The 12,787-nt window shown below is 36.1% G+C and overlaps 1 protein-coding gene across 1 annotated transcript in view; it reads right to left on the bottom strand.

Moving 5' to 3' along the window:
* LOC149787910 (uncharacterized) overlaps positions 1 to 12,787 on the bottom strand; it is a 162,202-nt gene that overhangs the window by 101,106 nt on the left and 48,309 nt on the right. The gene's annotated exons all lie outside the window — the stretch shown is intronic.

The raw sequence follows: 12,787 nt of genomic DNA, 5'->3' as shown, positions 1-12,787 counted from the left end.
CATTTTGCAATCTGGACATGACATATAAGAGAGTATAAACTGTACCTAAAGAGAAAATCATCTTTTGGCGAATAAATGAATATATGAAACCCTGTAGAAAAGTAATCGAGCAAATCCTGGAAAAATTTCACAAGAATGAAACATAAGTTTTATTAATCTATTTTTTACGTAAAGAAATGTGTGTCGAATCCTTTGTCAGAATTTGGATTCCGCTGAAGTAATGAATTAACTCTCTTTGTTAAAAAAAAGCTTTAATTAATCTGGGGATAACAAAAAGGTAATTAGTTTACAACAAAAGTGCAAAAAAAACAAGAAAACGGTTCGCTTATAATCGTATGACTGAAATCTACATCACACATAATGTTTATATATTGATGTTCATATATATATATACTTTCGCCCACGATGAGGTAGGTATTACTCAAATGTTTTAAATCCAGAAATGAACTGTATAGAAATTGGTCTTTACTTATCAGAAATGATGCAAACAGCTTATATCTATAACTAAACTATTACAGTATGATCGATCATAACATAGCATTGTAGAATTCTAATTAATTCCAGCTCCAGTAACAGTACTCGTCACATGGAGACATCTTTATAACTGAAGAAACACTTGCCCTTTCACCCTACTGCCACTGTATTGGCCAGCTTGCACACAGGATTATCAAACTGAAATCGTTAGCATGTGAACGCCTGTTTCTTGTTTGTCTGTTTTCTTACTTATTCGAATACATGGGTCCATTGGGTCATATAAGTTAACCGACGGAGACAACTCCCTCTGGTAACATTAGAGTGTTGTAAGGATATAAATTACCTTCCCTAGCAAACACGTTTTAACACCTTATGAAAAGTATGATGCATTCAAAGATATCTATCACTCAGGTAATACAAACACACTGTTTGTGGGCGAGTCAATAAAATTACAAGCCCTGCCCACACCAAGTATTGAAATGTCAGAGTGTAAGACAAATTTGAACACTATGATTTATATTAAAATAAATCAACGACTTAAGTCAGACGGAAAGCTGACTCTGAAGTGGTCTATTCATAGAGACATTGTGAAAGTGGTAACGAGCTTGTATTTGTTGAACGACATCCGATTTTAGTACGAGTACAGATCACACATTTTCTCATGAACACCTGTAAGATAAATGTCATCTTGGGCTGTACTATCTCACAATGTATTGAGGTTTCATGATATATGTGTGAAAATACTGAGATTTCTTGCTCAAATACGCCCCCTTACAATCTCGCATGGAGCTAGAACATCCTTGGAGAAAAAGTAAGGCAAAATAAGCATTCTTATTTGACTAGTTACTATGAATTTCTTTTTAAGTTCAGAAAAATACTTTTTTGCAAGATAGGTTAGGTATTATTTGTGCAATTAGCTCCATGTGTAACGAAGCCCATACCCAAAAAATATACCTTTATATCCGAAATTCTTTGTAACCGAGAATTTCTTTTCCAACACCGGAAAGAACCATGGGATTTGCTTCATAATATCAGAGACTTGTTTACATGCTGTTACGTTAAAAAAGAAGTTTAATTCTTTAATCTAAAGAAACGTTCGTGAAGATGTACAAAAGAGTGTTGTTGTTGTTGTGGGGTTTAACGCCATTTATCTGCACATGATAGGCTATGCATGGCGGCCAGTATTAATGGTGGAGGAAGAAACCCACGGACCCACGAGAAGCTAATGGCAAGCTTTCTCACATACTCACATTGGCCGAATCCTAGACTCGAACCCACGCAGACAGAGGTGAGATGGCAGTGATCCGTAACAGTGTGTGTGTGTGTGTGTGTGTGTGTGTGTGTGTGTGTGTGTGCGATATCGCTACGATGTCTGCAGTGTGACAGTTTATAGTGATGTCTAGCACTGGGGCATCATGCCGCATACATTTAGCATGATGTCTCACATTATCACCAAGCCGACCAGTCCTAACACTAACCTTTTAATGCTGAGCGCCAAGCGAGGCAGCTGTTAGTGCCATTTTTGTAAGTCTTTGCTATGACTAGGCCGGGGATCGAACCCGAGACCTCCCGCATCCGAGGCGGAATCTCTAACCACTAGGCCACCAGAGCGGTACAAAAGAGTAAAATATGTAAATATTCTCGAATTTAGCATTACCATCCATTATGGTAATTGCCTTTTATTCAAAATTTTGTCTTTGATAAGCACTGCTTAAAAGTTTTGTATGCCTTTTATCAAGTATATATTTCTATGTTCAGCTTTGACCGAAACGATTGAATGGCGACGAAATTCTGAAGAGAAGAAAATCATTAATCGTCCTATTAACCAGATATTTTCCCTTGGCCATACCTAAACCTCCATTTAGAAGAACCAGAGGTGACATTCTATGAAAAGGTAGGCTCGGACAAATGTTGAAACCTACATTTTCATGCAAAAGCAGATCTATATTTCTACTTTTCTTAGGTTCTTATACTTCCTTTGGCTAGATTTAATACAAATCTGGCCTAATTAATTACAAATAAAAACACCAATTAATGGCAATGCACAGTGGGAATTTTTTTAATTTTATTTTTAATAAAGTGAGAACGTAGCTTCTAATATTAACAGGAAATATATTCTTCGTGAAATAGTACATGTTTGTCTTTTGTCGTTGTTGTTGTTTTGTTGCTTTTGTGGGTTTTTAAAATTAATTCTGAAATATAAATTAGTTTAATCAAATAAGAACGAGTACCAATACATTTTCTGAAATATTAATCAAAGTTTGACATATATTATAAAACTTATATCGATAGCCTAAGAAATAAAATCCTTTTTTGATGAGAAGACCTCTTCATCTTGGAGTTGGTTATCATTGTTTCATTTTTAATCAACCTCTCAAAGGTTATGTAGTTAAGGCGATTATTATTATTATTATTATTATTATTATTATTATCTGGGGGTGTTCGCAGAACAAATTTCGGGGGTGGGGTGGAGCCAAAATCAAAGTTGCTATATATATTTTCTGCACAATGAATTTGGAAAATATTTGGAAAATATTTGGGTGATTGCAAATAATAATAATAATAATAATAATAATAATAATAATAATAATAATAATAATAATAATGATAATAATAATAATAATAATTATTATTATTATTATTATTATTATTATTATTATTATATTGCTTCGTTGTTTTTGTTTGATTGTCAAAGACTCCGATGTATGACTATTGCTCATTGGTTATATGTGCAAGTCATCACTTTGTAAGGTCTTATTTGCAACGTTAGGCAACCATTGCAGGAAAGAAAGCCTGACATTTTAAAAATTAAAAATACACGAGCCGAGAAACGTATCATTCGCTCGAACAGTCAGAATGACTCTAATAAGTGGAATAAATATTTATTTTCATTCACAATGCTTACAGTATATGTTCAAGTTAACTGAGACTATATATATTTGATGAGTATTCTGGAATCAACTATACACATGCATTTACACGTAGACAGATAAGCAAATATACATGCAAATAAACTAGCACATGGATCAATAAATTTCTCAGCGAAAAACAAAAATACCTCAAACACTAAATATAAATGCAGGACGAAGACATGGAATGTCCGATCCAAGAAATATCCACATTCCACGAACATTCCTAAAAATGCGTACACGCATTATTTGCGATGATACTTTACTAGCGTCTTAATTGCATGCGTTTAGAAATAAAAAGCACGTAAATTTTAAAACTTAAAGCTCTATGCACAGTAACTACTAAATTCGATCCTTGTGAAATATAGCTCTGTCTAACATACAGACCTGATAATAATAGATGCTACGAATTTAAATCCCATCTATCCGGACGGATAAAACAAGAAAACAGCACACGACAAAATGGAAATCCATTATAACCCAGAACCGGAATGCACAAACATGGGAAATTAGCGGGCATGTGGTAGGCTTCACACACACTATTTTCATCTCCTTAAATAGTGCCGCTTTAAGATCATGTCACACCTGTGTAGCTAATCAAGATTATCGGACAACAGCTGATTATATCGCTATCAAAAAGAGCGCTGATCCTAAACAGAGATTACTGCTAACACTAGGTAGTGTATTGGGTGTTCTAAAAGCTGCATTTATAACTCGAATTTCTTAGCCATCTTGGTGAAACCATATTCACTTATCAAATCTTGATCGATAGTAGAATAATAATACTAGGGTCCAGTTTAAACACTTTTAAGCGGTGTATGCGACGCGGAAACGCATAGTTATCTTTTCAGCCTAAATTCTGTACATTTATCAGTGTTTGTTCTGTTAGTAGTAAACCTACATGTAGTTTTGTTAGGGACAACAGAACTGGGTTTTTATCAACCAAGATTTTTGTGTGTTTTTTTTTTTAATCTGTATCTTCGTCCTACTGCCTTGGGTGTGGGCTTCATTCTTTTTCCTTAAGGCCTCTCCCCACCACAACTCTCTCTCTCTCTCTCTCTCTCTCTCTCTCTCTCTCTCTCTCATAACGAGGTGTTCTCCTCATTTATGTACCTTTTGAAGATTTGCAGAACAAAAAATATAATAATATTACAATACACGACATCGCAATAGTAGTCGTATTAGTGGTAGTAGTAGTAGTAGTAGTAGTAGTAAGTAGTAGTAGTAGTTATCAAAATTACTAGCAAAAATTAGAACTTGAATATCTTATAAATTTATTGAAAACGTTGCATTCTTGCATAGACATTTCTTGTAAAGGCATACAATTTTATATTTGTAAAACATTAAATTCTTAAAAATTATTTTAAAAGTTTACAAATAAAGAATGAAATGTTTTCTACGACTGACAATCATATATTGCCCATATAGGAAGAAACTGAGACAAGCTTCACAAGTTCCGATGTTTTCTCAAAACCGATAATTTATGTTTTGGTATCATGTGATTGCGTTCTCCATACAACATTTCATTGCCCCCAAAACTGAAGAGCTTTACAAAATGTCAATCTATGCACCGACGACACTAAGGATTTCATAACGGACGTGCTCCAAAAAGCATGATCAATATTAACTGTTTTTACAAAGAATTTAATTTAGTTCCAATTATAATCAAGACTTATATAGAATGACCTGAACGAGTCATGAAAATAAACAAAGTAGTGGGACCAAATAATTGGAACTACTTTGTTATAGACGTGTCCTCAGAGCTGGTTAGCGTAGGGATATTATCTAAAACTGCATAGTCAATCGCTAGATAGCAAAGTCACTTATTTAGCGATAACGGCGCAGAATGTTGATTGAGGTCTCAAGGAACTATTTCAGTTCCCATTGTAAACCTATGCAAACACCATAATATTAAAATTTCAATAATGTTAAATTTCTGAGTGGTCATGACCAAACCAATATATTTCAGTATAGATGCATCCTGGATGACAGCTTCTTTTTAAAGAAAAGGATATGAACCGCTGCATATCCTGGACTTACACGTGTTTGAAACACGTGCTTTTAATTCCGCACCAAAGAGTCCGGTGCTAATTTCAATATTAATTGTTCCAAACTTATAACTGTTAAAGGACTGAAATTCGATCAATATAACAAAGTCTCTATATTTTTTCAGTTACAACTAGAATAAGCCCTCAAAAGATTCTTTTTACATAAATATATCTTTCATGATGAACCAGCCCTAGCCAGCCGACCCATATATACTCTTATCTGCACACATTTCCAGACTGGTTCCCATTTTTCCATGCCATATGTCCTTCAGATTCTAAGAAAGACTGTGTACTCTGTGTCATTCAAACGATATTGGGAAGATTCTTTAATCTGTCTTTCCAACGATATTGGGGAATACTGTACTCTGTTTCACTCTTAGGAAACTGGGGAGAACACTGTAATCTGTGTCATTCGAATGATACTTGGGAGCACCGTGTAGTCTGTGTCATTCAAACAATACTAGGGAGGAAATTAATTATGCATATTAAAATGTTCTATTCACACACACACACACACACACACACACACACACGGTTTTACAAACATATTAATACTTGGAAACGTTGTGGCCTATTCCAAAGTGCTACTAACAAATTGTTCGAAACATAAGTAGATTTATTTACGAAACGATGATAAATATTTGATCCTCTGAAAAACATTGCAATTATTTTTGTAAATTTTCTTGAATAGTTTACTTGAATAATGACTCAATTTGATGCAATAAATGTACTTCTTCTACGCGCACTTGAATTATAAAGTTACATGTACCACCTCTGTCAATTTTATATTAACCTGATTGCAAGCATGCCTCATCTGAGTTGAGCTGAATTTAGGTCCTATCACAAAATTACTGAAGGCAATACAGTATCTTGACTCAATATTTCCAGTTACGTTCTTTTTCCTACATTTCCTACCACACCCTCGTAAATACAGTATGTTTACTGGCAGGCGTATCAATGCGTATTCCTGGGTGCGAGGAGACAGGCATCTATTATATTCTGTCCGCTCTGATGGCCTAGTGGTTAGAGCGTCCGCCTCGAATGCGGTAGGTCGCGGGTTCAAGTCCCGGCCGATTCATGCCAAAGACTTTTAAGAAATGGTACTAACAGCTGCCTCGCTTGGCGCCCAACATTAAGAGGTTAGTGTTAGGACTGGTCGGCCTGGTGTCAGGATAATGGGACTGAGTGAGGTATCATGCTACATGTCGGCGGTATCATGTCCCAGTGCTAGACATCACTATAAACTGTTAGAGTGCTGACATCGTAGCGACATGACTGAAAAATTATTAAATGCTACGTTAAAAATCTACACCACACACACACACACACACACACACACACACACACACACCTATTATATTCTCGAACTCCGTGGAAAGAATGTTTCACCTGCACGGGATGTGATTCTCTTTACACAGGGAACAACATGTATCGTCCCCATCAGACAGTCCGCGAACTGTTGAGCATCAATGATGCTGGTGGAGTTATTCGGAAACATACTGTTGCCCCCCCCCCCCCGCTCCCACCATCACACACACATCGCTATTGGAACCTAGAAGCTCTGGCCCTAGACGTCAGTGTATTAACCACTAAACCACCACTTCCCAAAAGTTATACCAGACGTATATCTCTTGTTTTATGACAGATTCTCGTGCACCCCATTGTCAATGTTACAAATATGTTAAATAAATAAACCATATCTCCTCTGCCATCAAACTCGAGTTTTATTTTTTTTAATATTACACTAAGTCTCAATGACATAGCGTGGTGTGCATATAAATTGTGTGTGGAAAGATACGTTTGCCGGCGTGTTGTTTCACAGGAGCTTTCTATGCCCTACATAAAAGTTATGAAGCAGAATGTTAAATATCTGTTGAGCCTGAACATTCATCTGTATGCACCTTATGGTATTTATATGTATGCATGTAGAAATACCTTATGATACCTGCAAATAAGTGGTTATCTGGTGCCAAAAAGGGTTATGTTCCAAAACACTAGAAATTAATTACTCAAAAATTAGGAAGACAAAGTCTTCCAAATAAATTTATAACTAAGCGCAACTATATACAAAAAACGTAAAAAATATATATACAAATGGTAAAGAGCAGCTTAAATAACTTATACGGGTAGAGGTTCAAAATATATCAATATATGGCGGAAAAAAACAGTTGTGTTGTTGTTGTTGTAGGGTTTAACGCCATTTTTCAGCACACGATAGGCTATACATGGCGGCCAGTATTAATGGTGGAGGAAGAACCCGGAAAAACCCCGGAAAGAACCACCGACCCGCGAGAAGCTACTGGCAAGCTTTCTCACAGGAAAAAACAGATTCGCTAACATAGCAATGAGCCAAAAATTGCAAATACACGATCCAAATAGAACGTGTAAAACCAAGAATATAATTTATCTCATTATATCTTAGATCTGCGACCTTCAGTACGTCGGAAAAAACGAAAACTACACGAAAGGAACGCTATTCACAGAGCTGATTGGATGATATAGAAAAGCTGGATAGAAGCCCAGCAACCGAACAAATCTCTTTCTCTTGTCATACTTTCAGTGCTATACTAACTGCAACCGCATCTGTACTTTCCAAAACCAGGAAATAAACGGAAGCCTACTAGACACGCCGCCATAGAAAACTGAAACCATGAAGACTTTTTTTTTACATTGCTGATGTCGTGGTTATTGCTGTCCTTACAGGAAATTGAATTATCCGGGATAAAGTCAACGGTTACATTATATTAAGAAAACAGATGGCGCTGTTTTTAGTCCTATAGTACATCAATAACAACTAAGTTGCCATTTTACCAACGAGGTTCAAACCAGTAGGAGTTATTATCTAAAATTTTGCAACATTTCCATTAGGCAATCAGTTATATCAAGTATGGTCATTATATATATATATATCTATATAGAGAGAGAGAGAGAGAGAGACGCGCCTAGGCAGGGCACATTATTCACATGTATGTTTCTTTTTCTAAAAACAAATGCGTACAGTTTTGTTGTTTGGCAAGATGCTGTCTTATGTAAATACGTGTGTATGGGAGTAATGTGTTTATAAGCATGGTTTTTGTTATATATATGCACGTAGCACTCCATGACTTGTTTAGACTGTAGTTATTTTAAACGGACTTTATCAAGCGTCACAACAACCAAAATAATTCACCCTATAAATATATCTTCTCTTCAAATTACTAAAATAAGGTTTCGAAACCTTAAGCTCTAGCTTGCAACATGTATCTACTATAATCTAGGATTACTTTTAAACCCTTCTCCTTCCAGAGGAAGGTTTGTTGCTTACAAGTAAAACAACATCAAAGTGTTGGAAGAGTGTAACAGAAGTGGCCATATATAACAGGGTGCAGTCGAAGCATAAGGAAATGGCTTAAAATAAAACACTGGAGAATGCATTGATTTAGGATCGTGTCTCAAAATGCCGTGAATCTCTGAGTGTAATGTGATCTGTAAGCTAGAACGTATGAAAACAGTCGAAATGAAAATGTACCTCAGTTGTCCTTAGGTACCGTTAGTAAATTTCTTTCTTCGTTCATTATAGGTGATGCTGTATCTTGGTTTTATTGTGATTGTTTAGTATAACCGATGTAAACAATAACCCTGATATCAATTTTCAACAGTTTACTACCACCACCATCACTACTACTACTACAACAATAGTATCTATATATATAAACTCACTCTAGAATAGTCGTATTTTAAAGATTCCACAACAAATACTACTACTACTAATAATAATAAGTACTACTACTACTACTAATAAAAATTATAATAATAATAACTGAATATATTATCATGATTAGTTTTTAGTGATTTTTTTTTGGGGGGGGGAGTAAAGGTGGATCAAACTACGACAACTTGAGGTGACGGCCGACAATCTATAACCAACCTATTCACCTCGCATATCACACCATTGAGATAGAACCCGGGATATCGAGGGGTGATTACTTCACTTCACGGCAGTCCTTATGGATGTTAAAGGCGCTAACCACTTGCAAATCTCTATAGTAATTAAATGCATTAATTATTTTTCCGATGTGCTCCTAATTTATCATATCCTTGAAACTTGTTGCGCAAACTCGAGCTCAGGCTAAATTTAGTCAGATCAAATACATCGCTCGAATAAACAGTAACACAAAACAGAATGAAAACAACAAGCTTTGAAAGAATTTAACAAATTATTTATTTCCCTGGAAAAATACTGTAAAATGAAAAAATAAGAACTTACAGTTTTACGAATCAAGTCCAAAAATAATCGAATAATAATCCACGAATAAAATTCTAGAAGTACTAATACTGAAATGTTCTAATGAATTCAAGTTCGAGTCCCATTGAAGAATCCAAGATGGAAGATGATGACGTATTCTTATCTGTATAGTGTAGTTGTCTACAGTTCCTTGTAGAAACACAAGAAATAAAACTTCAGTTTGGTACAACGCAGAAAAGTCAATATGGCTTGATGAATAGAAAAATATCTCAGGAGTAAAACAAGCCATATAGTATGGTCGTGTGCCTTTAAAGACGGAAACAGCAGAAGGAAATCGAGGGTCATGGGTGGAACGAAGTATTTGGAAGTTACGTATCTTCTCTCTTATATATTATGATAGAGAGGGTCCTACGTCAGAACGGGTCATGGGGGTAATCTAAAGTATTTTTCACTCTGTTTGATTTTTTTTCCCTTCAGATTATTGTTTTTTTCTTCTCAACATCAAGCTCGCGTCAAGCACATGTGACCTGTCACACTGTAAACATCATAGTGATATGACTGAAAAAGTTTTAAAGCTACGTTAAAAATCCAACTCTCTCTCTCACACACACACACACACACACACACACACCATTTTAATTATGGCAAAACAGAGCAGTAAAAGACGCAATTTTATCAATTGTGCACCGACGGTGCAGTTGAAGAGTAGACACTACCACATGTACGCTGGCGGTGTTGTGAAAATTTTTATCCTACATGTTCAATGACATGACGGTGTTAGCGTTCGCTCTACCACATGTACGCTGGCGGTGTTGTGAAAATTTTTATCCTACATGTTCAATGACATGACGGTGTTAGCGTTCGCTCTACCACGTGTACGCTGACGGTGTTGTGAGAAAGTTTATCTTACAACAAACTGAATAACGTGGCAGTGTTAGCGTTCGTTTTACCACATGTACACTAACTGGGCATGGAAAGCATTCATCTTAACCAAATATGTCATTTACTTTTGTAGAACCTTTTTTGAAAGGTAAAGCCAAACACCAGATAATCCATGCATAATCGATTGCTAAGATTCTCCATGTTTCTGCAAACAGAATGAGGAACGAATCCAACTAGGAATCTGCACGTACACATAATAATTATTGTAAAAATACTGTGACAGCATGATTGAATTCGATTTAAGAGCAAAGTCAACAGTGTCTCTCCGAGCTCATAGTTTCGTTAAATGTTTTAGAAAACAAACGGATTTAGATTTTTTTTTTTAAAAGAAAATATAAATGATGTGTTGTTTAGCTACTGTCGTCTGCCATTCTGAGATGAATATATGTTTTTCCCCAGCAAAATCGATCACTTTCAGACAAAAGTTAAGACCTTTTTGAGTTGGCCGTTCTGTTATTTTGTAATTATGAGACAAATACACTATCTAGACTTACAAAGATAGTACTGTTCTCATTAAATATAGTACCGCTCCGGTGGCCTAGTGGTTAGAGCGTCCGCTTCGGATGCGGGAGGTCGTGGGTTCAATCCCCGGCCGAGTCACACCAAAGACTTGCAAAAATGGTACTAACAGCTACCTCGCTTGGCGCTCAGCATTAAGAGGTTAGTGTTAGGACTGGTCGGCCTGGTGTCAGGATAATGTGACTGGGTGGGACATCATGCTACATGTCTGCGGCATGATGCCCCAGTGCTAGACAACACTATAAACTGTCACACTGCAGACATCGTAGCGATATGACTGAAACATTGTTAAAGCTACGTAAAAAAAATCCAAATCACACTCACACACACTCATTAAGTATAAAAATATTTTAAAATATGAGTTATGCGGTGCATGACGAATGGACAAATATTTTATACCTGTTCAAAGAAGAATGAAATGTATTACAAAAAGTCAACAGTAATTTATTCATAGACCGTTGCCAACTCCAAACATTAATGGGCCTCTCTTTGTCACACATATGGAGTAATAATTTATTCTGACACTATAATGATATTTGATAGAATGCGTTTTGTGTTTAAAAAAAGCGCAAATGACTTTTCTAACGCTTTGTACGTCATTCCGTTGTATCCAAAAGTATAAGATTAAATTTTGTTTTCCTGTTCAAAATGTTCATTTGAGTAAAATTATATGAACAGATCAAAATTTGACACCGCAAAGCAACAAATATGGGCAAACAATGAGCTGGTAATATAATGTTGACTGGATACCGGGGGAAATTTTAAGATAGTCGATCACCAAAAATCGATTTAAAACTCTAGCGTACTTTGCATATTGGCTACACTTTAATATTTCATGAACAGTGCGTGAACTGGATAATTAAAAATAAATAAACCAGGCGAGATAAAAACTCATTTGCTGTGTAATTACTGTCTTTTTGGTCCAAAGGTGCAAACAAACTTTGAGGACTTGTTTGTCCAGCATTAGTTACAAGTTTGGAGAATTGAAATTTTGATGCCTAGAAACATATACGGAAGTCAAAGGAAAATCTTGTATAATCTTTCTCCATATATATAGATATGAAATATAATACACGGTTTTTGTTGAACTGGAGAAATACATAATGTTTTTATATATATTTACCTTTGCCTCATTTGCCAAACGTTTACTTTTTTATCATAATTTCACGACTAGTTACATTGGCAAAGTTCTCTCTCTTTCACTCTCTCTCTCTGTGACCGCTCCGGTGGCCTAGTGATTAGAGCGTCCGCTTCGGATGCGGGAGGTCGTGGGTTCGATCCTCGGCAGAGTCATACAAATGACTTCCAAAAATGGTACTAACAGCTGCCTCGCTTGGCACTCAGCATTAAGAGGTTAGTGTTAGGACTGGTCGGTCAGGTGTCAGAATAATGTGACTGGGTGGGACATCATGCTACATGTCTGCGGCATGATGCCCTAGTGCTAGACATCAGTATAAACTGCCAAACGGCAGACATCGTACCGATATAACTGAAAAATTGTTAAAGCTACGTTAAAATTCCAAATCTCTCTCTCTCTCTCTCTCTCTCTCTCTCGTTCCTGTGTTGCAAGTGTTCTTCCGCTTTCCTTGTATTTTGCAGTTTATAACAGTGTTTTCTAATACCGTCCATTCTTTTGTCTCCACAGATCTCAATGTGTCATGAATGGTTCG

Source organism: Sinohyriopsis cumingii, chromosome 11, assembly GCF_028554795.1.
Source record: "Sinohyriopsis cumingii isolate HCF-2022 chromosome 11, ASM2855479v2, whole genome shotgun sequence".
Taxonomy (NCBI): domain Eukaryota; kingdom Metazoa; phylum Mollusca; class Bivalvia; order Unionida; family Unionidae; genus Sinohyriopsis; species Sinohyriopsis cumingii.
The sequence above is the reverse complement of the archived record's forward strand: the minus strand, read 5'-3'. Positions and strand labels throughout refer to the sequence as shown.